Source organism: Ranitomeya variabilis, chromosome 5 (genome assembly GCF_051348905.1).
Source record: "Ranitomeya variabilis isolate aRanVar5 chromosome 5, aRanVar5.hap1, whole genome shotgun sequence".
NCBI classification, from domain to species: domain Eukaryota; kingdom Metazoa; phylum Chordata; class Amphibia; order Anura; family Dendrobatidae; genus Ranitomeya; species Ranitomeya variabilis.
This window is the reverse complement of record NC_135236.1, coordinates 39,555,065-39,580,658: the sequence shown is the minus strand read 5'-3', so window position 1 is coordinate 39,580,658 and position 25,594 is coordinate 39,555,065. Positions and strand designations below refer to the sequence as shown.

General features: G+C 44.8%; 7 non-coding genes across 7 annotated transcripts; all 7 read right to left on the bottom strand.

Annotated features, from left to right (window-relative positions):
• Positions 1 to 11,252: 11,252 nt before the first annotated feature.
• On the bottom strand, positions 11,253 to 11,324 carry TRNAW-CCA (transfer RNA tryptophan (anticodon CCA)). The gene has a single exon. It is a non-coding gene; the product is annotated as a tRNA-Trp (tRNA).
• A 471-nt stretch (positions 11,325 to 11,795) lies between these two features.
• On the bottom strand, positions 11,796 to 11,867 carry TRNAW-CCA (transfer RNA tryptophan (anticodon CCA)). The gene has a single exon. It is a non-coding gene; the product is annotated as a tRNA-Trp (tRNA).
• Positions 11,868 to 12,876: 1,009 nt separating this feature from the next.
• Positions 12,877 to 12,948, bottom strand: TRNAW-CCA (transfer RNA tryptophan (anticodon CCA)). The gene has a single exon. It is a non-coding gene; the product is annotated as a tRNA-Trp (tRNA).
• Positions 12,949 to 13,415: 467 nt separating this feature from the next.
• Positions 13,416 to 13,487, bottom strand: TRNAW-CCA (transfer RNA tryptophan (anticodon CCA)). Its single transcript has one exon. It is a non-coding gene; the product is annotated as a tRNA-Trp (tRNA).
• A 471-nt stretch (positions 13,488 to 13,958) lies between these two features.
• TRNAW-CCA (transfer RNA tryptophan (anticodon CCA)) lies at positions 13,959 to 14,030 on the bottom strand. The gene has a single exon. It is a non-coding gene; the product is annotated as a tRNA-Trp (tRNA).
• Positions 14,031 to 16,122: 2,092 nt separating this feature from the next.
• TRNAR-CCU (transfer RNA arginine (anticodon CCU)) lies at positions 16,123 to 16,194 on the bottom strand. Its single transcript has one exon. It is a non-coding gene; the product is annotated as a tRNA-Arg (tRNA).
• Positions 16,195 to 17,746: 1,552 nt separating this feature from the next.
• On the bottom strand, positions 17,747 to 17,818 carry TRNAW-CCA (transfer RNA tryptophan (anticodon CCA)). Its single transcript has one exon. It is a non-coding gene; the product is annotated as a tRNA-Trp (tRNA).
• Between the last annotated feature and the right edge of the window lie 7,776 nt (positions 17,819 to 25,594).

Below are 25,594 nucleotides of genomic sequence, written 5' to 3'. Positions count from 1 at the left end.
CATCATGGCCTTATTAATAGTAAATAAAATATATAACTAGGCTCTATGAACTTTTAAATAGGTTCCAGGGGTACACGGGCAGCATTGGTGTGGTCAGTGGAGGAGTATTGCAAGTAGGGGCTGCAGACAGGCTATCAAAGGCCTAAAATAACAAACAGTAGGCACTCATGGCAGTTTTACATCGGTTACATGGATACACAGGCAGGCACTCCAGGCAGCATTGTGGTCAGTGGAGGAGTATTGCAAGTAGGGGCCGCAGACAGGCTATCAAAGGCCTAAAATAACAAACAGTAGGCAGTCATGGCAGTTTTACATCGGTTACATGGATACACAGGCAGGCACTCCAGGCAGCATTGTGGTCAGTGGAGGAGTATTGCAAGTAGGGGCCGCAGACAGGCTATCAAAGGCCTAAAATAACAAACAGTAGGCAGTCATGGCAGTTTTACATCGGTTACATGGATACACAGGCAGGCACTCCAGGCAGCATTGTGGTCAGTGGAGGAGTATTGCAAGTAGGGGCCGCAGACAGGCTATCAAAGGCCTAAAATAACAAACAGTAGGCAGTCATGGCAGTTTTACATCGGTTACATGGATACACAGGCAGGCAGCATTGTGGTCAGTGGAGGAGTATTGCAAGTAGGGGCCGCAGACAGGCTATCAAAGGCCTAAAATAACAAACAGTAGGCAGTCATGGCAGTTTTACATCGGTTACATGGATACACAGGCAGGCACTCCAGGCAGCATTGTGGTCAGTGGAGGAGTATTGCAAGTAGGGGCTGCAGACAGGCTATCAAAGGCCTAAAATAACAAACAGTAGGCAGTCATGGCAGTTTTACATCGGTTACATGGATACACAGGCAGGCACTCCAGGCAGCATTGTGGTCAGTGGAGGAGTATTGCAAGTAGGGGCCGCAGACAGGCTATCAAAGGCCTAAAATAACAAACAATAGGCTCATTGCAGTTTTACAGCGGTTACATGGATACACAGGCAGCTAGGTGGTGAGTGGAGGAGTATTTAAAGTAAGGACCGCAGACAGGCTATCAAAGGCCTAACATAACAAACAATAGGCTCATGGCAGTTTTACAGCGGTTACATGGATAGACGGGCAGGCAGCTTGGTGGTGAGTGGAGGAGTATTTAAAGTAGGGACCGCAGACAGGCTATCAAAGGCCTAACATAACAAACAATAGGCTCATGGCAGTTTTACAGCGGTTACATGGATACACGGGCAGGCAGCTTGGTGGTGAGTGGAGGAGTATTTAAAGTAGGGACCGCAGACAGGCTTCAAAGGCCTAACATAAGAAAATGGGCTGGCTGTAGGCACTTTATAATTGGTTCCAGGGGTACACGGGCAGCAGTGGTCTGGCCAGTGGAGGACTAGTGGAAGGAGGGACCGCAGACAGGCTTCAAAGGCCTAACATAAAAAAATGGGCTGGCTGTAGGCACTTTATAATTGGTTCCAGGGGTACACGGGCAGCAGTGGTCTGGCCAGTGGAGGACTAGTGGAAGGAGGGACCGCAGACAGGCTTCAAAGGCCTAACATAAAAAAATGGGCTGGCTGTAGGCACTTTATAATTGGTTCCAGGGGTACACGGGCAGCAGTGGTCTGGTCAGTGGAGGACTAGTGGAAGGAGGGACCGCAGACAGGCTTCAAAGGCCTAACATAAAAAAATGGGCTGGCTGTAGGCACTTTATAATTGGTTCCAGGGGTACACGGGCAGCAGTGGTCTGGTCAGTGGAGGACTAGTGGAAGGAGGGACCGCAGACAGGCTTCAAAGGCCTAACATAAAAAAATGGGCTGGCTGTAGGCACTTTATAATTGGTTCCAGGGGTACACGGGCAGCAGTGGTCTGGCCAGTGGAGGACTAGTGGAAGGAGGGACCGCAGACAGGCTTCAAAGGCCTAACATAAAAAAATGGGCTGGCTGTAGGCACTTTATAATTGGTTCCAGGGGTACACGGGCAGCAGTGGTCTGGCCAGTGGAGGACTAGTGGAAGGAGGGACCGCAGACAGGCTTCAAAGGCCTAACATAAAAAAATGGGCTGGCTGTAGGCACTTTATAATTGGTTCCAGGGGTACACGGGCAGCAGTGGTCTGGTCAGTGGAGGACTAGTGGAAGGAGGGACCGCAGACAGGCTTCAAAGGCCTAACATAAAAAAATGGGCTGGCTGTAGGCACTTTATAATTGGTTCCAGGGGTACACGGGCAGCAGTGGTCTGGTCAGTGGAGGACTAGTGGAAGGAGGGACCGCAGACAGGCTTCAAAGGCCTAACATAAAAAAATGGGCTGGCTGTAGGCACTTTATAATTGGTTCCAGGGGTACACGGGCAGCAGTGGTCTGGTCAGTGGAGGACTAGTGGAAGGAGGGACCGCAGACAGGCTTCAAAGGCCTAACATAAAAAAATGGGCTGGCTGTAGGCACTTTATAATTGGTTCCAGGGGTACACGGGCAGCAGTGGTCTGGTCAGTGGAGGACTAGTGGAAGGAGGGACCGCAGACAGGCTTCAAAGGCCTAAAATAACAAACAATAGGCTCATGGCAGTTTTACAGCGGTTACATGGATACACGGGCAGGCAGCTTGGTGGTGAGTGGAGGAGTATTTAAAGTAGGGACCGCAGACAGGCTATCAAAGGCCTAAAATAACAAACAATAGGCTCATGGCAGTTTTACAGCGGTTACATGGATACACGGGCAGCTTGGTGGTGAGTGGAGGAGTAGTGCAAGGAGTGTCTGTCCCAGTACTCCCAAAATATAAATAGATGTTAATGTCTCGCAAAACAACCAAAACAAAAAAAAAGGTGGCATACTTAGGTACAGGGGTGGGCTCATCTGCTGAGTTTCTGACATAGTAATTTGGCAGTAACTATTTAATGGTGCCAATATAGGACACAGACACAGACTACTTTAAGTTGCATCATAGATGTCTACAAATTTGTATTGTCAGTGCCAGACATTGAATGATGTCAGCGAATAGACTAAAGATTGGTGGAGCTGTGCGACATAATTTTGCATGTGGTAGAGCACATTTTGAGCTGGGGTAGGGGGGAACTCTCTAGAGGCCGGCGGGACCGCCCCAGGGCCCCTCATGTTACAACGGTGTGTCTGACGTTGGGTGCGCACCACCACCGCCAGAGACACTACATTGTACTATGAGGGACCCAGTAGCAATGCCGTCAACCAAAAGCGAGCACACCCACCTCTTCAGACAAACAGCAGTCTCACGGGTGCTTGCGCCAAGTCGCGATACCACGGCCCCGTGTGGGGAGTTTGGCCATTTAGGGAGGTGTAAACATGTCGTATGCTGTACAATCAGCTGCAGCAAATTAGACATTAGAAAAGTAATTCACAGGCAAGAGCCTTTCATAGGAAAGCTAGGTGTCGGCCGGGCAAGGTGGGGCAAAAGATTTCGAAATCCAGTTGTGGTTCATTTTAATGAATGTTAGATCGTCAACATTTTGGGTAGCCAGACGAGTCCTTTTTTCGGTTAATATTGAACCTGCAGCACTGAATACTCTTTCTGATAGGACACTTGCTGCCGGGCAAGCAAGCTCCTGCAATGCATATTCTGCCAATTCTGGCCAGGTGTCTAATTTGGAGGCCCAGTAATCAAATGGGAATGACGGTTGAGGGAGAACATCGATAAGGGATGAAAAATAGTTAGTAACCATACTGGACAAATGTTGTCTCCTGTCACTTTCAATTGATGCAGCAGTACCTGTCCTGTCTGCGGTCATAGCAAAATCACTCCACAACCTGGTCAGAAAACCCCTCTGTCCAACGCCACTTCTGATGTGTGCACCCCTAACACTCCTAGTCTGCTGCCCCCTGGAGCTCGTGTGAGAACGATCACGTGCGCTGTGTGCTGGGAATGCCTGAAGCAAACGGTCAACAAGAGTTGATTGTTTGGTTGCTAATATTAGTTCCAAGTTCTCATGTGGCATAATATTTTGCAATTTGCCTTTATAGCGTGGATCAAGGAGGCAGGCCAACCAGTAATCGTCATCGTTCATCATTTTCGTAATGCGTGTGTCCCTTTTTAGGATACGTAAGGCATAATCCGCCATGTGGGCCAAAGTTCCAGTTGTCAAATCTCTGGTTGTGATTGGTTGAGGGGCAGTTGCAGGCAAATCTACGTCACTTGTGTCCCTCAAAAAACCAGAACCCGGCCGTGACACGCAACCAATTTCCTGTGCCCCCGGGAAAGGTTCGGCATTAAAAATATACTCATCCCCATCATCCTCCTCGTCCTCCACCTCCTCTTCGCCCGCTACCTCGTCCTGTACACTGCCCTGACCAGACAATGGCTGACTGTCATCAAGGCTTTCCTCTTCCTCTGGTGCAGACGCCTGCTCCTTTATGTGCGTCAAACTTTGCATCAGCAGACGCATTAGGGGGATGCTCATGCTTATTACGGCGTTGTCTGCACTAACCAGCCGTGTGCATTCCTCAAAACACTGAAGGACTTGACACATGTCTTGTATCTTAGACCACTGCACACCTGACAACTCCATGTCTGCCATCCTACTGCCTGCCCGTGTATCCTCCCACAAATAAATAACAGCACGCCTCTGTTCGCACAGTCTCTGAAGCATGTGCAGTGTTGAGTTCCACCTTGTTGCAACGTCTATGATTAGGCGATGCTGGGGAAGGTTCAAAGACCGCTGATAGGTCTGCATAGGGCTGGCGTGTACAGGCGAACGTCGGATATGTGAGCAAAGTGCACGCACTTTGAGGAGCAGGTCGGAGAACCCAGGATAAGTTTTCAATAAGCACTGCACCACCAGGTTTAAGGTGTGAGCCAGGCAAGGAATGTGTTTCACTTGGGAAAGGGAGATGGCAGCCATGAAATTCCTTCCGTTATCACTCACTACCTTGCCTGCCTCAAGATCTACTGTGCCCAGCCACGACTGCGTTTCTTGTTGCAAGAACTCGGACAGAACTTCTGCGGTGTGTCTGTTGTCGCCCAAACACTTCATAGCCAATACAGCCTGCTGACGCTTGGCAGTAGCTGGCCCATAATGGGACAACTGGTGTGCAACAGTGTCATCTGCCGATGGAGTGGTTGGCAGACTGCGTTCTGTGGAAGAGCTGTAGCTTCTGCAGGAGGACGAGGAGGAGGAGGAGGAGGGGGTGCGAACGCCTACAGCCAACTGTTTCCTAGACCGTGGGCTAGGCACAACTGTCCCTAAATTGATGTCGCCTGTGGACCCTGCATCCACCACATTCACCCAGTGTGCCGTGATGGACACATAACGTCCCTGGCCATGCCTACTGGTCCATGCATCTGTAGTCAGGTGCACCTTTGTACTCACAGATTGCCTGAGTGCATGGACGATGCGCTGTTTAACATGCTGGTGCAGGGCTGGGATGGCTTTTCTGGAAAAAAAGTGTCGACTGGGTAGCTCGTATCGTGGTTCAGCGTACTCCATCAGGGCTTTGAAAGCTTCGCTTTCAACTAACCGGTAGGGCATCATCTCTAACGAGATTAGTCTAGCTATGTGGGCGTTAAAACACTGTGTACGCGGATGCGAGGATAAGTACTTCCTTTTTCTAACCAGAGTCTCATGTAGGGTGAGCTGGACTGGAGAGCTGGAGATCGTGGAACTTTCGGGTGTGCCGGTGTACATGGCAGACTGAGAGACGGTTGGAGACGGTATTGTTTCCGCCGGTGCCCTAGATGCAATATTTCCTCCTACAAAACTGGTGATTCCCTGACCCTGACTGCTTTTGGCTGGCAAAGAAACCTGCACAGATACTGCCGGTGGTGCGGAAAATGGTGGCCTTACAGTGACGGAAGGGATGTTGCGTTGCTGACTAGCTTCATTGGCCGAGGGTGCTACAACCTTGAGGGACGTTTGGTAGTTAGTCCAGGCTTGAAAATGCATGGTGGTTAAGTGTCTATGCATGCAACTAGTATTTAGACTTTTCAGATTCTGACCTCTGCTTAAGCTAGTTGAACATTTTTGACAGATGACTTTGCGCTGATCAGTTGGATGTTGTTTAAAAAAATGCCAGACTGCACTCTTCCTAGACTCGGATCCCTTTTCAGGGATTGCAGACTGAGCTTTAACCGGATGGCAACGCTGTGCTCCAACAGGTTTTGGCTTTGACACGCGTTTTGGGCCAGATACGGGCCCGGCAGATGGAACCTGTTGCGATGTTGATGCCTGCTGCGGCCCCTCCTCCACCTCCGCTTCTGAACTACTGCCGCCTGCACCCTGTTCCCCCAATGGCTGCCAATCGGGGTCAATAACTGGGTCATCTATTACCTCCTCTTCGAGCTCGTGTGCAACTTCGTCTGTGTCACTGTGTCGGTCGGTGGTATAGCGTTCGTGGCGGGGCAACATAGTCTCATCAGGGTCTGATTGTGGATCTGTACCCTGAGAGGGCAATGTGGTGGTCTGAGTCAAAGGAGCAGAATAGTACTCTGGCTGTGGCTGTGCATCAGTGCACTTCATGTCAGAATCTACTTGTAATGGGCATGGCCTGTTAAATGTTTCACTTTCTAAGCCAGGGACGGTATGTGTAAAGAGCTCCATGGAGTGACCCATTGTGTCGCCTGCTGCATCCTTCTCTCTTGTTGTAGTTTTTGCTGAGGAGGACAAGGAAGCGACTTGTCCCTGACCGTGAACATCCACAAGCGACGCGCTGCTTTTACATTTACCAGTTTCTGAAGAGGAGGCAAAAGAGCTAGAGGCTGAGTCTGCAATGTAAGCCAAAACTTGCTGTTGCTGCTCCGCCTTTAAAAGCGGTTTTCCTACTCCCAGAAAAGAGAGCGTTCGAGGCCTTGTGTAGCCTGACGACGAAACTGGCTCCACAGCTCCAGACTTAGGTGGAATATTTTTATCCCCACGACCACCTGATGCTCCACTACCACTACCATCATTACCAGCTGACAATGAACGCCCACGACGACCTCTTGCACCAGACTTCCTCATTGTTTTAAAATCTTAACCAAAGTAACTTTATTTGTTGCTGTCAAACAACTTACACGGTGAGCTATAACTTCAGTATGATTTCAATATCCCTTAACAGGTTGGTGAGACCACAAGGAAAATCAGGCACAATGTTACACACTCTGTTTTCTGTGGCACAAAATCACAGAGATGACACACACGCAGGACTGTCACTCAAGCACTAATGTCAATATTAATCTCCCACCTAATTTATTTATTTTTTTTTCTCAGGGAGACTTTAGAAACCAAATAATATTAAAAAAAAAAAAAAAAGGCTTTCTATGGCCCACAATTAGAGAGAGAGAGGTGGCACACCCAGGAGTCAAGACTGGCGCACAAGCTGAAAGGGCAATATTACTCTCCCACTGTTTTTTTAAGTTTTTTTTTTATTTCAGGGAGACTTTAGAAACCAAATAATATTAAAAAAAACAAAAAAAAAATAGCCTTTCTATGGCCCACTGAATGAGAGAGAGAGGTGGCACACCCAGGAGTCAAGACTGGCACACAAGCTGAAAGGGCAATATTACTCTCCCACTGTTTTTTTTTTTTTTTTTTTTTTTTTCAGGGAGACTTTAGAAACCAAATAATATTAAAAAACCAAAAAAAAAAAATAGCCTTTCTATGGCCCACTGAATGAGAGAGAGAGGTGGCACACCCAGGAGTCAAGACTGGCACACAAGCTGAAAGGGCAATATTACTCTCCCACTGTTTTTTTATGTATTTTTTGTTTTTTAAGGGAGACTTTAGAAACCCAATAATATTTTAAAAAAAAATAAATAGGCTTTCTATGGCCCACTGAATGAGAGGGAGAGAGGTGGCACACCCAGGAGTCAAGACTGGCACACAAGCTGAAAGGGCAATATTACTCTCCCACTGTTTTTTTTATGTTTTTTTTTTTTTTTTCAGGGAGACTTTAGAAACCAAATAATATTAAAAAAACAAAAAAAAAAATAGCCTTTCTATGGCCCACTGAATGAGAGAGAGAGGTGGCACACCCAGGAGTCAAGACTGGCACACAAGCTGAAAGGGCAATATTACTCTCCCACTGTTTTTTATGTATTTTTTGTTTTTTAAGGGAGACTTTAGAAACCCAATAATATTTAAAAAAAAAAAAAAAAAGGCTTTGTATGGCCCACAATTAGAGAGAGAGGTGGCACACCCAGGAGTCAAGACTGGCACACAAGCTGAAAGGGCAATATTACTCTCCCACTGTTTTTTTATGTATTTTTTGTTTTTTAAGGGAGACTTTAGAAACCCAATAATATTTAAAAAAAAAAAAAAAAAAAGGCTTTCTATGGCCCACTGAATGAGAGGGAGAGAGGTGGCACACCCAGGAGTCAAGACTGGCACACAAGCTGAAAGGGCAATATTACTCTCCCACTGTTTTTTTATTTATTTTTTTTTTTTTTCAGGGAGACTTTAGAAACCAAATAATAAGAAAAAAAATACATAAATAAATAGGCTTTCTATAGCCCACTGAATGAGAGATAGCACACACAGCAGTGGCACACAAGCCCTGGCTGAGGCCAATATTTTTCTCCCACTGATTGATGTAGTGTTTTTGTGTTGAGGTAGATTTTAGAACACAAATCAAGGAAAAAAAAAATGCTTTCTATGGCCCACTGAATGAGAGAGAGGTGGCACACCCAGGAGTCAAGACTGGCACACAAGCTGAAAGGGCAATATTACTCTCCCACTGTTTTTTTATGTATTTTTTGTTTTTTAAGGGAGACTTTAGAAACCCAATAATATTTAAAAAAAAAAATAAATAGGCTTTCTATGGCCCACTGAATGAGAGGGAGAGAGGTGGCACACCCAGGAGTCAAGACTGGCACACAAGCTGAAAGGGCAATATTACTCTCCCACTGTTTTTTTATGTTTTTTTTTTTTTTTTAAGGGAGACTTTAGAAACCCAATAATATTTAAAAAAATAAATAAATAGGCTTTCTATGGCCCACTGAATGAGAGGGAGAGAGGTGGCACACCCAGGAGTCAAGACTGGCACACAAGCTGAAAGGGCAATATTACTCTCCCACTGTTTTTTTATGTATTTTTTGTTTTTTTCAGGGAGACTTTAGAAACCAAATAATATTAAAAAAACCAAAAAAAAAAAAAAGCCTTTCTATGGCCCACTGAATGAGAGAGAGAGGTGGCACACCCAGGAGTCAAGACTGGCACACAAGCTGAAAGGGCAATATTACTCTCCCACTGTTTTTTTATGTATTTTTTTTTTTCAGGGAGACTTTAGAAACCAAATAATATTAAAAAAAAACAAAAAAATAAATAGCCTTTCTATGGCCCACTGAATGAGAGAGAGAGGTGGCACACCCAGGAGTCAAGACTGGCACACAAGCTGAAAGGGCAATATTACTCTCCCACTGTTTTTTTATGTATTTTTTGTTTTTTCAGGGAGACTTTAGAAACCAAATAATATTAAAAAAACCAAAAAAAAAATAGCCTTTCTATGGCCCACTGAATGAGAGAGAGAGGTGGCACACCCAGGAGTCAAGACTGGCACACAAGCTGAAAGGGTAATATTACTCTCCCACTGTTTTTTTATGTATTTTTTTTTTTTTCAGGGAGACTTTAGAAACCAAATAATATTAAAAAAAACAAAAAAATAAATAGCCTTTCTATGGCCCACTGAATGAGAGAGAGAGGTGGCACACCCAGGAGTCAAGACTGGCACACAAGCTGAAAGGGCAATATTACTCTCCCACAGTTTTTTTAGGTTTTTTTTTTTTTTCAGGGAGACTTTAGAAACCAAATAATATTAAAAAAAAATAAAAATAAATAGGCTTTCTATAGCCCACTGAATGAGAGATAGCACACACAGCAGTGGCACACAAGCCCTGACTGAGGCCAATATTTTTCTCCCACTGATTGATGTAGTGTTTTTGTGTTGAGGTAGAATTTAGAACACAAATCACGGAAAAAATAAATAGGCTTTCTATGGCCCACTCAGTGAGAGATGGCACACACAGGGATGGCACTGTAGCAGAAATGCCAATCTTAATCTCCCACAAAAAAAACAAAAAAAAAACAGGGACTGTCCTACAATTACTATCTCCCTGCAGTAATCTAAGCCAGGTATGGCAGGCAGCAATAGGAGTGGACTGATGCACAAATTAAATAAAAAGTGTGGACAAACAAAAAAGATAGCTGTGCAGAAAGGAAGGAACAAGAGGATATGTGCTTTGAAAAAAGCAGTTGGTTTCCACAGTGGCGTACACACAGCAATACAGCTATCACGGAGCCTTCTAGGGCAGCCCAATGAGCTACAGCGCTGAGGGGAAAAAAAAAAAAAATAGCTTCCACAGTCCCTGCACACCGAAGGTGGTGTTGGACAGTGGAAATCGCTGCAGCACAAGCGGTTTGGTGGTTAGTGGACCCTGCCTAACGCTCTCCCTGCTTCTGACGAAGCGGCAGCAACCTGTCCCTAAGCTCAGATCAGCAGCAGTAAGATGGCGGTCGGCGGGAACGCCCCTTTATAGCCCCTGTGACGCCGCAGACAGCAAGCCAATCACTGCAATGCCCTTCTCTAAGATGGTGGGGACCAGGATCTATGTCATCATGCTGCCCACACTCTGCGTTCACCTTCATTGGCTGAGAAATGGCGCTTTTCGCGTCATTGAAACGCGACTTTGGCGCGAAAGTCGCGTACCGCATGGCCGACAAGCACAGGGATCGGATCGGGTTTCATGAGACGCCGACTTAGCCAAAAGTCAGCGACTTTTGAAAATGATCGACCCGTTTCGCTCAACCCTAGTGATAACAACATGCAACCTTATGACCTTGAGTCAGAAGTGCTACCATTGTGCACAAGGTCAGTTGAAAAGCATGTTTGCTGCAATACTTCACATGAAAAGTGCATGAGATAATATATGGACCCCATCTGGAAATTTGCTACTTTTAATCACAGCTTAGAAAAGACATAAAGAGGGCTGAATTAAGATCATCACATTCGGATTCATTGATTTCAAGTTTAAAATTAAAAATCTAGTAATAATCCCTCTTCTCTTACAAATTCAAAGATGACAATGGCGTGAACAAACTGTTAGGTGTTCCCACAGTGGATTCATTTTTTTAATGCTTTGAACTCAATTCCCAAAGGATATTTCTCGTCAAAGTATTGTTGATAAGATATTAATCTATATAATTTAAAAAAAACAGTTTGTTAAACCTTGTGCTGCCAAGTTGCAACAAAGTTGAGTTATTCTACTGTTAGTAAGATTACGCAGTTTCCGTTTCAATCTTAACCCAAGCATCAATCAAGTTATGAAAAGCTGAGTTAATTGACCCCGACGTGATTTGAACACGCAACCTTCTGATCTGGAGTCAGATGCGCTACCGTTGCGCCACGAGGTCAGTTGAAAAGCATGTGTGCTCCAGTACTTCTCAAGAAAAGTGCATGAGATAATATATGGAAGCCATCTGGAAATTTGCTACTTTCAATCACAGTTTAGAAAAGACATAAAGAGGGCTGAATTAAGATCAACACTTTCGGATTCATTGATTTCCAGTTTAAAATTAAAAATCTAGTAATAATCCCTCTTCTCTTACAAATTCAAAGATGACAATGGCGTGAACAAACTGTTAGGTGTTCCCGCAGTGGATTCATTTTTTTAATGCTTTGAACTCAATTCCCAAAGGATATTTCTCGTCAAAGTATTGTTGATAAGATATTAATCTATATAATTTAAACAAAACACTTTGTTAAACCCTGTGCTGACAGGTTGCAACAAAGTTGAGTTATTCTACTGTTAGTAGGATTACGCAATTTTCGTTTCAATCTTAACCCAAGCATCAATCAAGTTATGAAAAGATGAAAGAGTTAATTGACCCCGACGTGATTTGAACACGCTACCTTCTGATCTGGAGTCAGACGCGCTACCGTTGCACCACGAGGTCAGTTGAAAAGCATGTGTGCTCCAGTACTTCTCAAGAAAAGTGCATGAGATAATATATGGAAGCCATCTGGAAATTTGCTACTTTTAATGACATTTTGGGAAAGATATAAACAAGGATGAATTAAGATCATGACATTCAGATTCAGGTTTTTCCAGTTTAAAATGTAAAATCTAGTAATAAACTCTCTTTTCTTACAAATTCAAAGATGACAATGGCATGAACAAAGTGTCAGCTGTTCCCGGCATGGATTATTTTTTTATGTTTTGAACTCAATTCTCAAATGATATTTCTCACCAAAGTATTGTTGATAAGATTTTAATCTACATAATTTAAATAAAACACCTTTTTTAAACACTTTGCCTACAGGTGGCAACAAAGTCGAATTATTCTATTGTCAGTAGAATTACGCAGTTTCCGTTTTCAATCTTAACACAATCATCTATCAAGTTATGAATAGACGAAAGAGCTACTTGACCCTGATGTGATATCAACATGCAACCTTATGACCTTGAGTCAGAAGTGCTACCATTGTGCACAAGGTCAGTTGAAAAGCATGTTTGCTGCAATACTTCACGTGAAAAGTGCATGAGATAATATATGGACCCCATCTGGAAATTTGCTACTTTTAATCACAGCTTAGAAAAGACATAAAGAGGGCTGAATTAAGATCATCACATTCGGATTCATTGATTTCAAGTTTAAAATTAAAAATCTAGTAATAATCCCTCTTCTCTTACAAATTCAAAGATGACAATGGCGTGAACAAACTGTTAGGTGTTCCCGCAGTGGATTCATTTTTTTAATGCTTTGAACTCAATTCCCAAAGGATATTTCTCGTCAAAGTATTGTTGATAAGATATTAATCTATATAATTTAAATAAAACACTTTGTTAAACCCTGTGCTGCCAGGTTGCAACAAAGTTGAGTTATTCTACTGTTAGTAGGATTACGCAGTTTCCGTTTCAATCTTAACCCAAGCATCAATCAAGTTATGAAAAGCTGAGTTAATTGACCCCGACGTGATTTGAACACGCAACCTTCTGATCTGGAGTCAGACGCGCTACCTTTGCACCACGAGGTCAGTTGAAAAGCATGTGTGCTCCAGTACTTCTCAAGAAAAGTGCATGAGATAATATATGGAAGCCATCTGGAAATTTGCTACTTTCAATCACAGTTTAGAAAAGACATAAAGAGGGCTGAATTAAGATGATCACTTTCGGATTCATTGATTTCAAGTTTAAAATTAAAAATCTAGTAATAATCCCTCTTCTCTTACAAATTCAAAGATGACAATGGCATGAACAAACTGTTAGGTGTTCCCGCAGTGGATTCATTTTTTTAATGCTTTGAACTCAATTCCCAAAGGATATTTCTCGTCAAAGTATTGTTGATAAGATATTAATCTATATAATTTAAATAAAACACTTTGTTAAACCCTGTGCTGCCAGGTTGCAACAAAGTTGAGTTATTCTACTGTTAGTAGGATTACGCAGTTTCCGTTTCAATCTTAACCCAAGCATCAATCAAGTTATGAAAAGCTGAGTTAATTGACCCCGACGTGATTTGAACACGCAACCTTCTGATCTGGAGTCAGACGCGCTACCTTTGCACCACGAGGTCAGTTGAAAAGCATGTGTGCTCCAGTACTTCTCAAGAAAAGTGCATGAGATAATATATGGAAGCCATCTGGAAATTTGCTACTTTCAATCACAGTTTAGAAAAGACATAAAGAGGGCTGAATTAAGATGATCACTTTCAGATTCATTGATTTCCAGTTTAAAATTAAAAATCTAGTAATAAAACCTCTTCTCTTACAAATTCAAAGATGACAATGGCGTGAACAAACTGTTAGGTGTTCCCGCAGTGGATTCATTTTTTTAATGCTTTGAACTCAATTCCCAAAGGATATTTCTCGTCAAAGAATTGTTGATAAGATATTAATCTATATAATTTAAATAAAAGAGTTTGTTAAACCCTGTGCTGCCAAGTTGCAACAAAGTTGAGTTATTCTACTGTTAGTAAGATTACGCAGTTTCCGTTTCAATCTTAACCCAAGCATCAATCAAGTTATGAAAAGATGAAAGAGTTAATTGACCCCGACGTGATTTGAACACGCAACCTTCTGATCTGGAGTCAGACGCGCTACCGTTGCGCCACGAGGTCGATTGAAAAGCATGTGTGCTCCATTACTTCTTATGAATAGTGCATGAGATAATATATGGAAGCCATCTGGAAATTTGCTACTTTTAATGACATTTTGGGAAAGATATAAACAAGGATGAATTAAGATCATGACATTCAGATTCAGGGTTTTCCCGTTTAAAATGTAAAATCTAGTAATAAACTCTCTTTTCTTACAAATTCAAAGATGACAATGGCATGAACAAAGTGTTAGCTGTTCCCGGCATGGATTATTTTTTTATGTTTTGAACTCAATTCTCAAATGATATTTCTCACCAAAGTATTGCTGATAAGATTTTAATCTACATAATTTAAATAAAACACCTTTTTTAAACACTTTGCCTACAGGTGGCAACAAAGTCGAATTATTCTATTGTCAGTAGAATTACGCAGTTTCCGTTTTCAATCTTAACACAATCATCTATCAAGTTATGAATAGTCGAAAGAGCTACTTGACCCTGATGTGATATCAACATGCAACCTTATGACCTTGAGTCAGAAGTGCTACCATTGTGCACAAGGTCAGTTGAAAAGCATGTTTGCTGCAATACTTCACATGAAAAGTGCATGAGATAATATATGGACCCCATCTGGAAATTTGCTACTTTTAATCACAGCTTAGAAAAGACATAAAGAGGGCTGAATTAAGATCATCACATTCAGATTCATTGATTTCAAGTTTAAAATTAAAAATCTAGTAATAATTCCTCTTCTTTTACAAATTCAAAGATGACAATGGCGTAAACAAACTGTTAGGTGTTCCCGCAGTGGATTCATTTTTTTAATGATTGGAACTCAATTCCCAAAGGATATTTCTCGTCAAAGTATTGTTGATAAGATATTAATCTATATAATTTAAATAAAACACTTTGTTAAACCCTGTGCTGCCAGGTTGCAACAAAGTTGAGTAATTCTACTGTTAGTAGGATTACGCAGTTTTCGTTTCAAACTTAACCCAAGCATCAATCTAGTTATGAAAAGATGAAAGAATCAATTGACCCCAACGTGATTTGAACATGCAACCTTCTGGTCTGGAGTCAGACGCGCTACCGTTGCACCACGAGGTCAGTTGAAAAGCACGTGTGCTCCAGTACTTCTCAAGAAAAGTGCATGAGATAATATATGGAAGCCATGTGGAAATTTGCTACTTTCAATCACAGTTTAGAAAAGACATAAAAGAGGGCTGAATTAAGATCATCACATTCGGATTCATTGATTTCCAGTTTAAAATTAAAAATCTAGTAATAATCCCTCTTCTCTTACAAATTCAAAAATGACAATGGCGTGAACAAACTGTTAGGTGCTGCCGGCATTGATTAATTTTTTTAAAGCTTTGAACTCAATTCCCAAATAATATTTCTCATCAAAGTATTGTTGATAAGATATTAATCTATATAATTTAAATAAAACTTATTTTTAAACCCAGCACTGACAGGTGGCAACAAAGTTGAGTTATTCTATTGTCAGTAGGATTACGCAGTTTCCGTTTCAATCTTAACCCAAGCATAAATCAAGTTATGAAAAGATGAAAGAGTTAACTGACCCTGACCTGATTTAAACACGCAACCTTCTGATCTGGAGTCAGACGCGCTACCGTTGCACCACGAGGTCGATTGAAAAGTATGTGTGCTCCAGTACTTTTTAAGAAAAGTGCATGAGATAATATATGGAAGCCATGTGGAAATTTGCTACTTTCAATCACAGTTTAGAAAAGACATAAAGGGGGCTGAATTAAGATCATCACTTTTGGATTCATTGATTTCCAGTTTAAAATTAAAAATCTAGTAATAATCCCTCTTCTCTTACAAATTCAAAGATGACAATGGCGTGAACAAACTGTTAGGTGTTCCCGCAGTGGATTCATTTTTTTAATGCTTTGAACTCAATTCCCAAAGGATATTTCTTGTCAAAGTATTGTTGATAAGATATTAATCTATATAATTTAAATAAAACACTTTGTTAAACCCTGTGCTGCCAGGTTGCAACAAAGTTGAGTTATTCTACTGATAGTAGGATTACGCAGTTTCCGTTTCAATCTTAACCCAAGCATCAATCAAGTTATGAAAGAGTTAATTGATCCCGACGTGATTTGAACACGCTACCTTCTGATCAGGAGTCAGACGCGCTACCGTTGCACCACGAGGTCAGTTGAAAAGCATGTGTGCTCCAGTACTTCTCAAGAAAAGTGCATGAGATAATATATGGAAGCCATCTGGAAATTTGCTACTTTTAATGACATTTTGGGAAAGATATAAACAAGGATGAATTAAGATCATGACATTCAGATTCAGGGTTTTCCAGTTTAAAATGTAAAATCTAGTAATAAACTCTCTTTTCTTACAAATTCAAAGATGACAATGGCATGAACAAAGTGTTAGCTGTTCCCGGCATGGATTATTTTTTTATGTTTTGAACTCAATTCTCAAATGATATTTCTCACCAAAGTATTGTTGATAAGATTTTAATCTATATAATTTAAATAAAACACCTTTTTTAAACACTTTGCCTACAGGTGGCAACAAAGTCGAATTATTCTATTGTCAGTAGAATTACGCAGTTTCCGTTTTCAATCTTAACACAATCATCTATCAAGTTATGAATAGACGAAAGAGCTACTTGACCCTGATGTGATATCAACATGCAACCTTATGACCTTGAGTCAGAAGTGCTACCATTGTGCACAAGGTCAGTTGAAAAGCATGTTTGCTGCAATACTTCACATGAAAAGTGCATGAGATAATATATGGACCCTATCTGGAAATTTGCTACTTTTAATCACAGCTTAGAAAAGACATAAAGAGGGCTGAATTAAGATCATCACATTCGGATTCATTGATTTCAAGTTTAAAATTAAAAATCTAGTAATAATCCCTCTTCTCTTACAAATTCAAAGATGACAATGGCGTGAACAAACTGTTAGGTGTTCCCGCAGTGGATTCATTTTTTTAATGCTTTGAACTCAATTCCCAAAGGATATTTCTCGTCAAAGTATTGTTGATAAGATATTAATCTATATAATTTAAATAAAACAGTTTGTTAAACCCTGTGCTGCCAGGTTGCAACAAAGTTGAGTTATTCTACTGTTAGTAGGATTACGCAGTTTCCGTTTCAATCTTAACCCAAGCATCAATCAAGTTATGAAAAGATGAGTTAATTTACCCCGAAGTGATTTGAACACGCAACCTTCTGATCTGGAGTCAGACGCGCTACCGTTGTGCCACGAGGTCAGTTGAAAAGCATGTGTGCTCCAGTACTTTTTAAGAAAAGTGCATGAGAGAATATATGGAAGCCATGTGGAAATTTGCTACTTTCAATCACAGTTTAGAAAAGACATAAAGGGGGCTGAATTAAGATCATCACTTTTGGATTCATTGATTTCCAGTTTAAAATTAAAAATCTAGTAATAATCCCTCTTCTCTTACAAATTCAAAGATGACAATGGCGTGAACAAACTGTTAGGTGTTCCCGCAGTGGATTCATTTTTTTAATGCTTTGAACTCAATTCCCAAAGGATATTTCTCGTCAAAGTATTGTTGATAAGATATTAATCTATATAATTTAAATAAAACACTTTGTTAAACCCTGTGCTGCCAGGTTGCAACAAAGTTGAGTTATTCTACTGTTAGTAGGATTACGCAGTTTCCGTTTCAATCTTAACCCAAGCATCAATCAAGTTATGAAAAGATGAAAGAGTTTATTGACCCCGACGTGATTTGAACACGCAACCTTCTGATCTGGAGTCAGATGAGCTACCGTTGCGCCACGAGGTCAGTTGAAAAGCATGTGTGCTCCAGTACTTCTCAAGAAAAGTGCATGAGATAATATATGGAAGCCATGTGGAAATTTGCTACTTTCAATCACAGTTTAGAAAAGACATAAAGAGGGCTGAATTAAGATCATCACTTTCGGATTCATTGATTTCCAGTTTAAAATTAAAAATCTAGTAATAATCCCTCTTCTCTTACAAATTCAAAGATGACAATGGCGTGAACAAACTGTTCGGTGTTCCCGCAGTGGATTCATTTTTTTAATGCTTTGAACTCAATTCCCAAAGGATATTTCTCGTCAAAGATTTGTTGATAAGATATTAATCTATATAATTTAAATAAAACAGTTTGTTAAACCCTGTGCTGCCAAGTTGCAACAAAGTTGAGTTATTCTACTGTTAGTAAGATTACGCAGTTTCCGTTTCAATCTTAACCCAAGCATCAATCAAGTTATGAAAACATGAAAGAGTTTATTGACCCCGACATGATTTGAACACGCAGCCTTCTGATCTGGAGTCAGACGCGCTACCGTTGCACCACGAGTAGTGTTGAGCATTCCGATACCGTAAGTATCGGGTATCGGCCGATACTTGCGGTATCGGAATTCCGATACCGGGATTCCGATACTTGCCGCGTATCGGATACCGGAATCGGAAGTTCCAAGATTCAAAATGCAGAAATTCAGCCAATGAGAATGATTCCAAGTGTGGGCACATCCTGTTTAGCATGGAGGGCATGAAACTACTGGCAAGGCTGTGATTGGCTGCTGAAATGATGTCATGATGCAGTTTAAAAGTCGCTGGTGCCATTTTGCGATCACTCTGCTGTGAATTCAGTTAGTGACAGGACGCTGTTTGCTGACTGAGGGACAGTTTAGAGATAGCGATTTGCTTCTTTGTGCTTTCCAAAGGCTAATTTAGCAACCGCTGTGTTCACCTACTATTCACCTTGCTTTTGCCTTGTAGCGCTGTTTTCACAGCGATCTGCAAGGTCTGTGTGTGTGTGTGTGTGAGTGCAGCCCACTCTCTAGTCTGAGTGCAGCCACATAGGCCATCCATAGCTGGTTGTATTCAGTTCAGGGAGGGTGGTTCATTGCCTCATACTGTTCTTTTTTTTTTTTTTTTCAAGTAGTGTAGTTTGCTGATAATTTATTCAAAAAAATCCTATTAGTGTCTTTCCACCCGTCTCCAGCTAACTTGTGGAAAAACACTACATAGGATAACGTAGAGGAGGGTTTTTGGGCCTTGCAGCGCCGTTTACGGCTGTCTGCACGGTCTCCGTGTGACTGCAGCTCGCCCTGTAGTCTGTGAGCAGCCATATCCTGGTTGTCTCAAGCTCAGGGATGTTCACTGCGTCATACCGCCAAATCAATTTTCATTTTGTTTTAAGTAGTGCAGGCTGCTGCACATTTTTTCAAAAAATTCCTGTTAGTGTCTTTCCACCCGTCTCCAGCTAATTTGTGGAAAAACACTACATAGGATAACGTAGAGGAGGGTTTTTGGGCCTTGCAGCGCCGTTTACGGCTGTCTGCACGGTCTCCGTGTGACTGCAGCTCGCCCTGTAGTCTGTGAGCAGCCATAGCCTGGTTGTCTCCAGCTCAGGGTTGTTCACTGCGTCATACCGCCAAATCAATTTTCATTTTGTTTTAAGTAGTGCAGGCTGCTGCACATTTTTTCAAAAAATTCCTATTAGTGTCTTTCCACCCGTCTCCAGCTAATTTGTGGAAAAACACTACATAGGATAACGTAGAGGAGGGTTTTTGGGCCTTGCAGCACCATTTACGGCTGTCTGCACGGTCTCCGTGTGACTGCAGCTCGCCCTGTAGTCTGTGAGCAGCCATAGCCTGGTTGTCTCCAGCTCAGGGTTCTTCACTGCGTCATACCGCCAAATGAATTTTCATTTTGTTTTAAGTAGTGCAGGCTGCTGCACATTTTTTCCAAAAAATCCTATTAGTGTCTTTCCACCCGTCTCCAGCTAACTTGTGGAAAAACACTACATAGGATAACGTAGAGGAGGGTTTTTGGGCCTTGCAGCGCCGTTTACGTCTGTCTGCACGGTCTCCGTGTGACTGCAGCTCTATCCGTTGTCAGTTCAGCCCCCAAAAAATAAATAAATAATAAAGTTCACCAAACACACCAGTTACACCACTTTACATTTGTGTAGGCCACATTAGCTCATATTAAAGTCTAGTCCACACTTTAGAAAATTAGTGTTTCTTATACCTGTTAGGAGGAGTTGCTCAGGAATAAGCACACAAAGCCGTTAGTACTTTTCTGCTTATCTTTATCAGTCAACCAAGATGAAGAAGGCAGTGAGTAAGGCACGTGGGCGTGGGCGCGGAGCAGGGAGGGGACGTGGGGATTCTGTGCCTGCTGCGGGCACCGGTGACTCATCAGCACCCACTTTCACCAGGCAACAGTCGTTCATGCGCAGCTTTGTGTCAGAGCGCCGTACACCGCTGCTGCGTGAAGACCAAATTGAAGCCGTTGTCGGATGGATGGCAGCTAATGCATCAACTTCAATTAGTGCCACATCCTCTCAGACACAGAGCACTGGAGAGCAGCCATCTGTCTCTTCACCACCTGCCAAATTGCCCAGGCAGACAGAGAGCCCAGGACAGGAGCCGTCTCTACTTCTGTTCTCTGAATCTCTTGGCTTGGAAACAGGGGGCCAGCCAAGCAGCATTGGAGAAATGGAATAAGAGGCAGGGTGCAGTGATACCCAACAGCTTTTTCTCTCTTCCTCTGAAGAGGCGGGTGGGCCAGTGGCTCCGGTCACCACATCGCAGGCCGCATCAGCTGATGATGACACTCAGGTGCCACTTACTGGTGCGTGCTCTGCTGCTGAGACTACCCAGGAGGAGCAGTTGGGGGCAGAGGGTAGTGTAGATGATGAGGTCCTTGACCCATCTTGGCGTGAGGGACAGGAAGGTGGTGGGAGCAGCTCTGAGGAAGAGATTCCCCGTACGGCCCAAAGAGGGAGAGGGAGGGGGAAGACTGCGGATCCTGCAGCCTCCGCTTTGGCACCCGTTAGGAGCATGTCTCTTCCAAAAGCCAAAAAGGGCGCTCCCAAGACTTGCAGTGCCTGGTCCTTTTTTGACACAGTTGCAGATGACATTTGCTATGTCAGATGCAAGGTGTGTCATCAAAAAGTCAAAAGAGGGAAAAATGTCAGCAGCCTCAATACCTCCAACATGTGGAAACATGTGCGCACCAGGCACCCGGCGTTGTTAGAAAAACACACTGAAGAGCTAGGCCAACCAACAGCGGCAGCTACCACCTCTTCAGCTCGTGTTGCCTCTTCCTCCAGCTCACACGCAGCTGGTTCGGCTTCCTCCCAGGATCGCCATGGAAGAACCTCTGGCCCTGTTGTCCAGAGACCCGCTGTAATTCCACCCGCAGCACCACTTTCCCAGTCATCCACACACTCCCAGCCCAGTCTACAGCCATCGGTAGTACAGGCATGGGAGAAAAGGCGGCCTTTCTCGTCAAACCACCCACGAGCACAGGCTCTGACTGCAGGCATTGCCAAACTTCTGTCACTGGAAATGCTGTCATTCAGGCTGGTGGAGACTGACAGCTTCCGTGACTTGATGTCATTGGCAGTCCCACAGTACAATGTGCCCAGCCGCTTTTACTTCAGCAGGCAAGCCGTCCCTGCCCTGCACAAGCATGTGGAGGGACACATAAAACACGCGCTACTGAACGCCGTCAGTAGCAAGGTCCACCTCACCACCGATGCGTGGACCAGTCAACATGGACAGGGGCGATACCTTTCCCTCACTGCCCATTGGGTTAATGTCGTTGAGCCGGGTACAGACCGTGCGAGTGGCGCAGGACGTGTCCTGCCCACTCCAAGGATTGCAGGAATCCATTCTGTACGCATTGACTCCTCCTCTTACACCAGTTCCTCAGAATCATCGCTGCAGGAGCCGTCACAGTCCACCTCCACATGGACCCGTGATGAACGTGTACCTGTTACGACCGACATGAGCACAGCCGTGGCCAAACGTCAACAGGCCGTCTTGAAATTAATTTTTTTGGGGAATCGTAGCCACACAGCGCAGGAGCTCTGGAATGCCATCAAGCAGGAGAGCGATGTGTGGTTTGTGCCAGCGAATCTCCAGCCAGGCATCGTAGTGTGTGATAATGGCCGAAATCTGGTGGCAGCTCTGGGCCTCGGCAACCTCACTCACATCCCATGTCTGGCACATGTGCTCAATTTGGTCGTGCAGAGCTTTTTGAGGGAATATCCGGATCTTGATGCACTGCTGCACAAGGTCTGCCTAGAGTGTGCTCACTTGCGGCGTTCCAGCACGGCAAAAGCGCGCATTGCGGCTCTGCAGCGCCGACACCGCCTGCCGGAACATCGCATCATATGTGACCTACCTACCAGGTGGAATTCCACGTTACATATGTTGGAGCGGTTGTGTGAGCAGCAGCAAGCTGTAATGGAGTACCAGCTGCTTCAGGCGCAAAGAAGTCGCACTCAGCGCCGTACAGACTTCACAACCACAGAGTGGGCCACTATGAATGACGTCTGCCAGGTTTTGCGTCCCTTTGATTATTCCACGCGGATGGCGAGTGCAGATGATGCACTAGTCAGCATGACTGTCCCCCTTATCTGCCTGCTTGAAAAATCACTGCAAGCGCTAAGGGATGATGTTGTGGAAGAGGTGGAGGATGAGGATTCACCATTTCCATCATCTTCTGGACAGTCAGCGCCACGTGGTTCCTCACAAACGCGTAGGCAGGGGACAGTTTGTGAGGAGGATGAGGAGGAGTCAATGGAGGAGGAAGACATCCATCCAGAGGAGGGAGTTACCGAATTGTCCAGTACTCAGTGTGTACAGCGAGGGTGGGGTGATGACGAGCGGGCAGAGATCACGCCTCCAGCAGGGGACAGCGTTTCTTGGGCAGTTGGCAGTCTGCAGCACATGGTGGATTACATGCTGCAGTGCCTGAGAAACGACCGCCGCATCGCCCACATTCTCAACATGTCTGATTAGTGGGTGTTCACCCTCCTCGATCCTCGCTACCAGGACAACGTAGAAAGCCTCATCACACCGTTGAACCGGGAGCGAAAAATGCGGGAGTACCAAGACACACTGGTCAATTCCATCATCTTCTCCATTCCAACTGAGAGAAGTGCTGCTAGTGCATTCCAAAGCAGCTCAGTGCGTCCAGGCAGTGGTGGAGGCTCTGCACAAAGAGGGAGCAGAAGCAGTGCCTCTGCCCAAGGCAAGACCAGTATGGCCCAACTGTGGCACAGTTTTCTGTGCCCCCCACAAAAGTCTACACCATCACAGACGGCTCCAGTCAGCAGGAGGCAACGGTTCCGTCAGATGGTGACAGACTACATGTCTTGCCCTCTTGCTGTACTCCCAGACGGCTCTTCCCCTTTCAAGTTTTGGGTCTCAAAGCTGGATACATGGCCAGAGCTAAGCCAGTATGCATTGGAGGTGCTGTCTTGCCCTGCGGCCAGTGTATTATCGGAACGTGTCTTTAGTGCTGCAGGTGGTGTACTAACTGACCGTCGCATGCAACTATCCTCCGATAACGTTGACCGGCTTACTTTCGTGAAAATGAACAAGGCCTGGATCTCGCAGGAATTTGCCACTCCTCCTCCTGATTAAATAATTAGGTCACTGTATACGTTATCCAGGTCTCCTGTTGTGTTCATCTTTCTACCACCTGAACTTAAATTCCTGGGCTCCAACACCGCCAGTTGAGGCTCAGAAGTGCCGTCTGCACAGTCAAAACATACGACCCAGTGTTCTTGGGTTTCAGTAACGTCAGCTGATCCCCAGCTGTGTAGCTGGCAATGTGTCATGCGACCGCCACGCTGACACAACAACTGAAATGTAAGGGAATCTGTCCCCCCCCCCAAGGCGTTTGTTACTGAAAGAGCCTCCTTGTGCAGCAGTAATGCTGCACAAGGAAAAGGTAGCTATTTTGGTTTAGCTCCTTGCACACGCAGAACTTAACACTTATAAAATGTGTCCACTGATACCGTAAAACCGTCCCGGAGGTGGGACTTTCCTTCGTAATATGACGCAGCACAGCCGTCATTCCTCCCCCCCCGGCGCCGCGCCCCGGCTCCTCAGCGTTGTTTGATTCCGTCCCGGAGCCTGCGCTGTTATGTTATCCCGTGGCCAGGCACACTTAGCGCTGCCCGTCTTCTGGCATCATTTGGTGTCAGGATGGCTGCGCCTGTGCGGCCGCGCTGGCCGAGGGCCCGCCTCGCAGTGTCTTCTGATTTAATCCCACTGGGGGCCTGGGATCCATGGACATGCGCAGTGCATATCTGAACCTCCACCTCTCACTCATCTCCCTACGGCTTCTTCAGACTGTTCGGTGTCAGCTGGTCCCTAATAGCATGCCACGGCCGTGACACCGCACAGTCTTAAGAAGCCGTAGGGAGGGGAGTGAGAGGCGAGGATATGCACTGCGCATGGCCATGGATCCCAGGCCCCCAGTGGGATAAAATCAGAAGACACTGCGAGGCGGGCTCTCGGCCAGCGCGGCCGCACAGGCGCAGCCAGCCTGACACCAAATGATGTCAGAAGATGGGCAGCGCTAAGTGTGCCTGGCCAAGGGATAACATAACAGCGCAGGCTCCGGGACGGAATCAAACTACGCTGAGGAGCCGGGGCGCGGCGCCCGGGGGGGAGGAATGACGGCTGTGCTGCGTCATATTACGAAGGAAAGTCCCACCTCCGGGACGGTTTCACGGTTTCAGGGGACACATTTTATAAGTGTTTAGTTCTGTGTTTGCAAGGAGCATGATGAAAAGAGCCACCTTTTCCTTTTGCATCTTTTGTGCTGCACAAGCTGGCTCTTTCAGCTACAAACGCCTTGGGGGGGGGGTTAAAGGTTCCTTTTCGACTTTCTCAGGCTTCGGCCTACATTGTGTTCCTCTGCTTTTCCACCTGTCCCTGGGCTCCAACACCGCTAGTTGTTGCCTGGTAGTGCTGTACGCACAGTCAACAGTCCCTCCTCTGTTATTGGGGTTCAGTAACGTCAGCTGTTCCCCTGCTGTGTGTGTGGCAATCCCTCCTACCTCCTCCACCTCCTCCTCCTCCACCTGTCCCTGGGCTCCAACACCGCTAGTTGTTGCCTGGTAGTGCTGTACGCACAGTCAACAGTCCCTCCTCTGTTATTGGGGTTCAGTAACGTCAGCTGTTCCCCTGCTGTGTGTGTGGCAATCCCTCCTCCACCTCCTCCTCCTCCACCTGTCCCTGGGCTCCAACACCGCTAGTTGTTGCCTGGTAGTGCTGTACGCACAGTCCCAACAGTCCCTCCTCTGTTATTGGGGTTCAGTAACGTCAGCTGTTCCCCTGCTGTGTGTGTGGCAATCCCTCCTACCTCCTCCACCTCCTCCTCCTCCACCTGTCCCTGGGCTCCAACACCGCTAGTTGTTGCCTGGTAGTGCTGTACGCACAGTCAACAGTCCCTCCTCTGTTATTGGGGTTCAGTAACGTCAGCTGTTCCCCTGCTGTGTGTGTGGCAATCCCTCCTCCACCTCCTCCTCCTCCACCTGTCCCTGGGCTCCAACACCGCTAGTTGTTGCCTGGTAGTGCTGTACGCACAGTCAACAGTCCCTCCTCTGTTATTGGGGTTCAGTAACGTCAGCTGTTCCCCTGCTGTGTGTGTGGCAATCCCTCCTCCACCTCCTCCTCCTCCACCTGTCCCTGGGCTCCAACACCGCTAGTTGTTGCCTGGTAGTGCTGTACGCACAGTCAACAGTACCTCCTCTGTTATTGGGGTTCAGTAACGT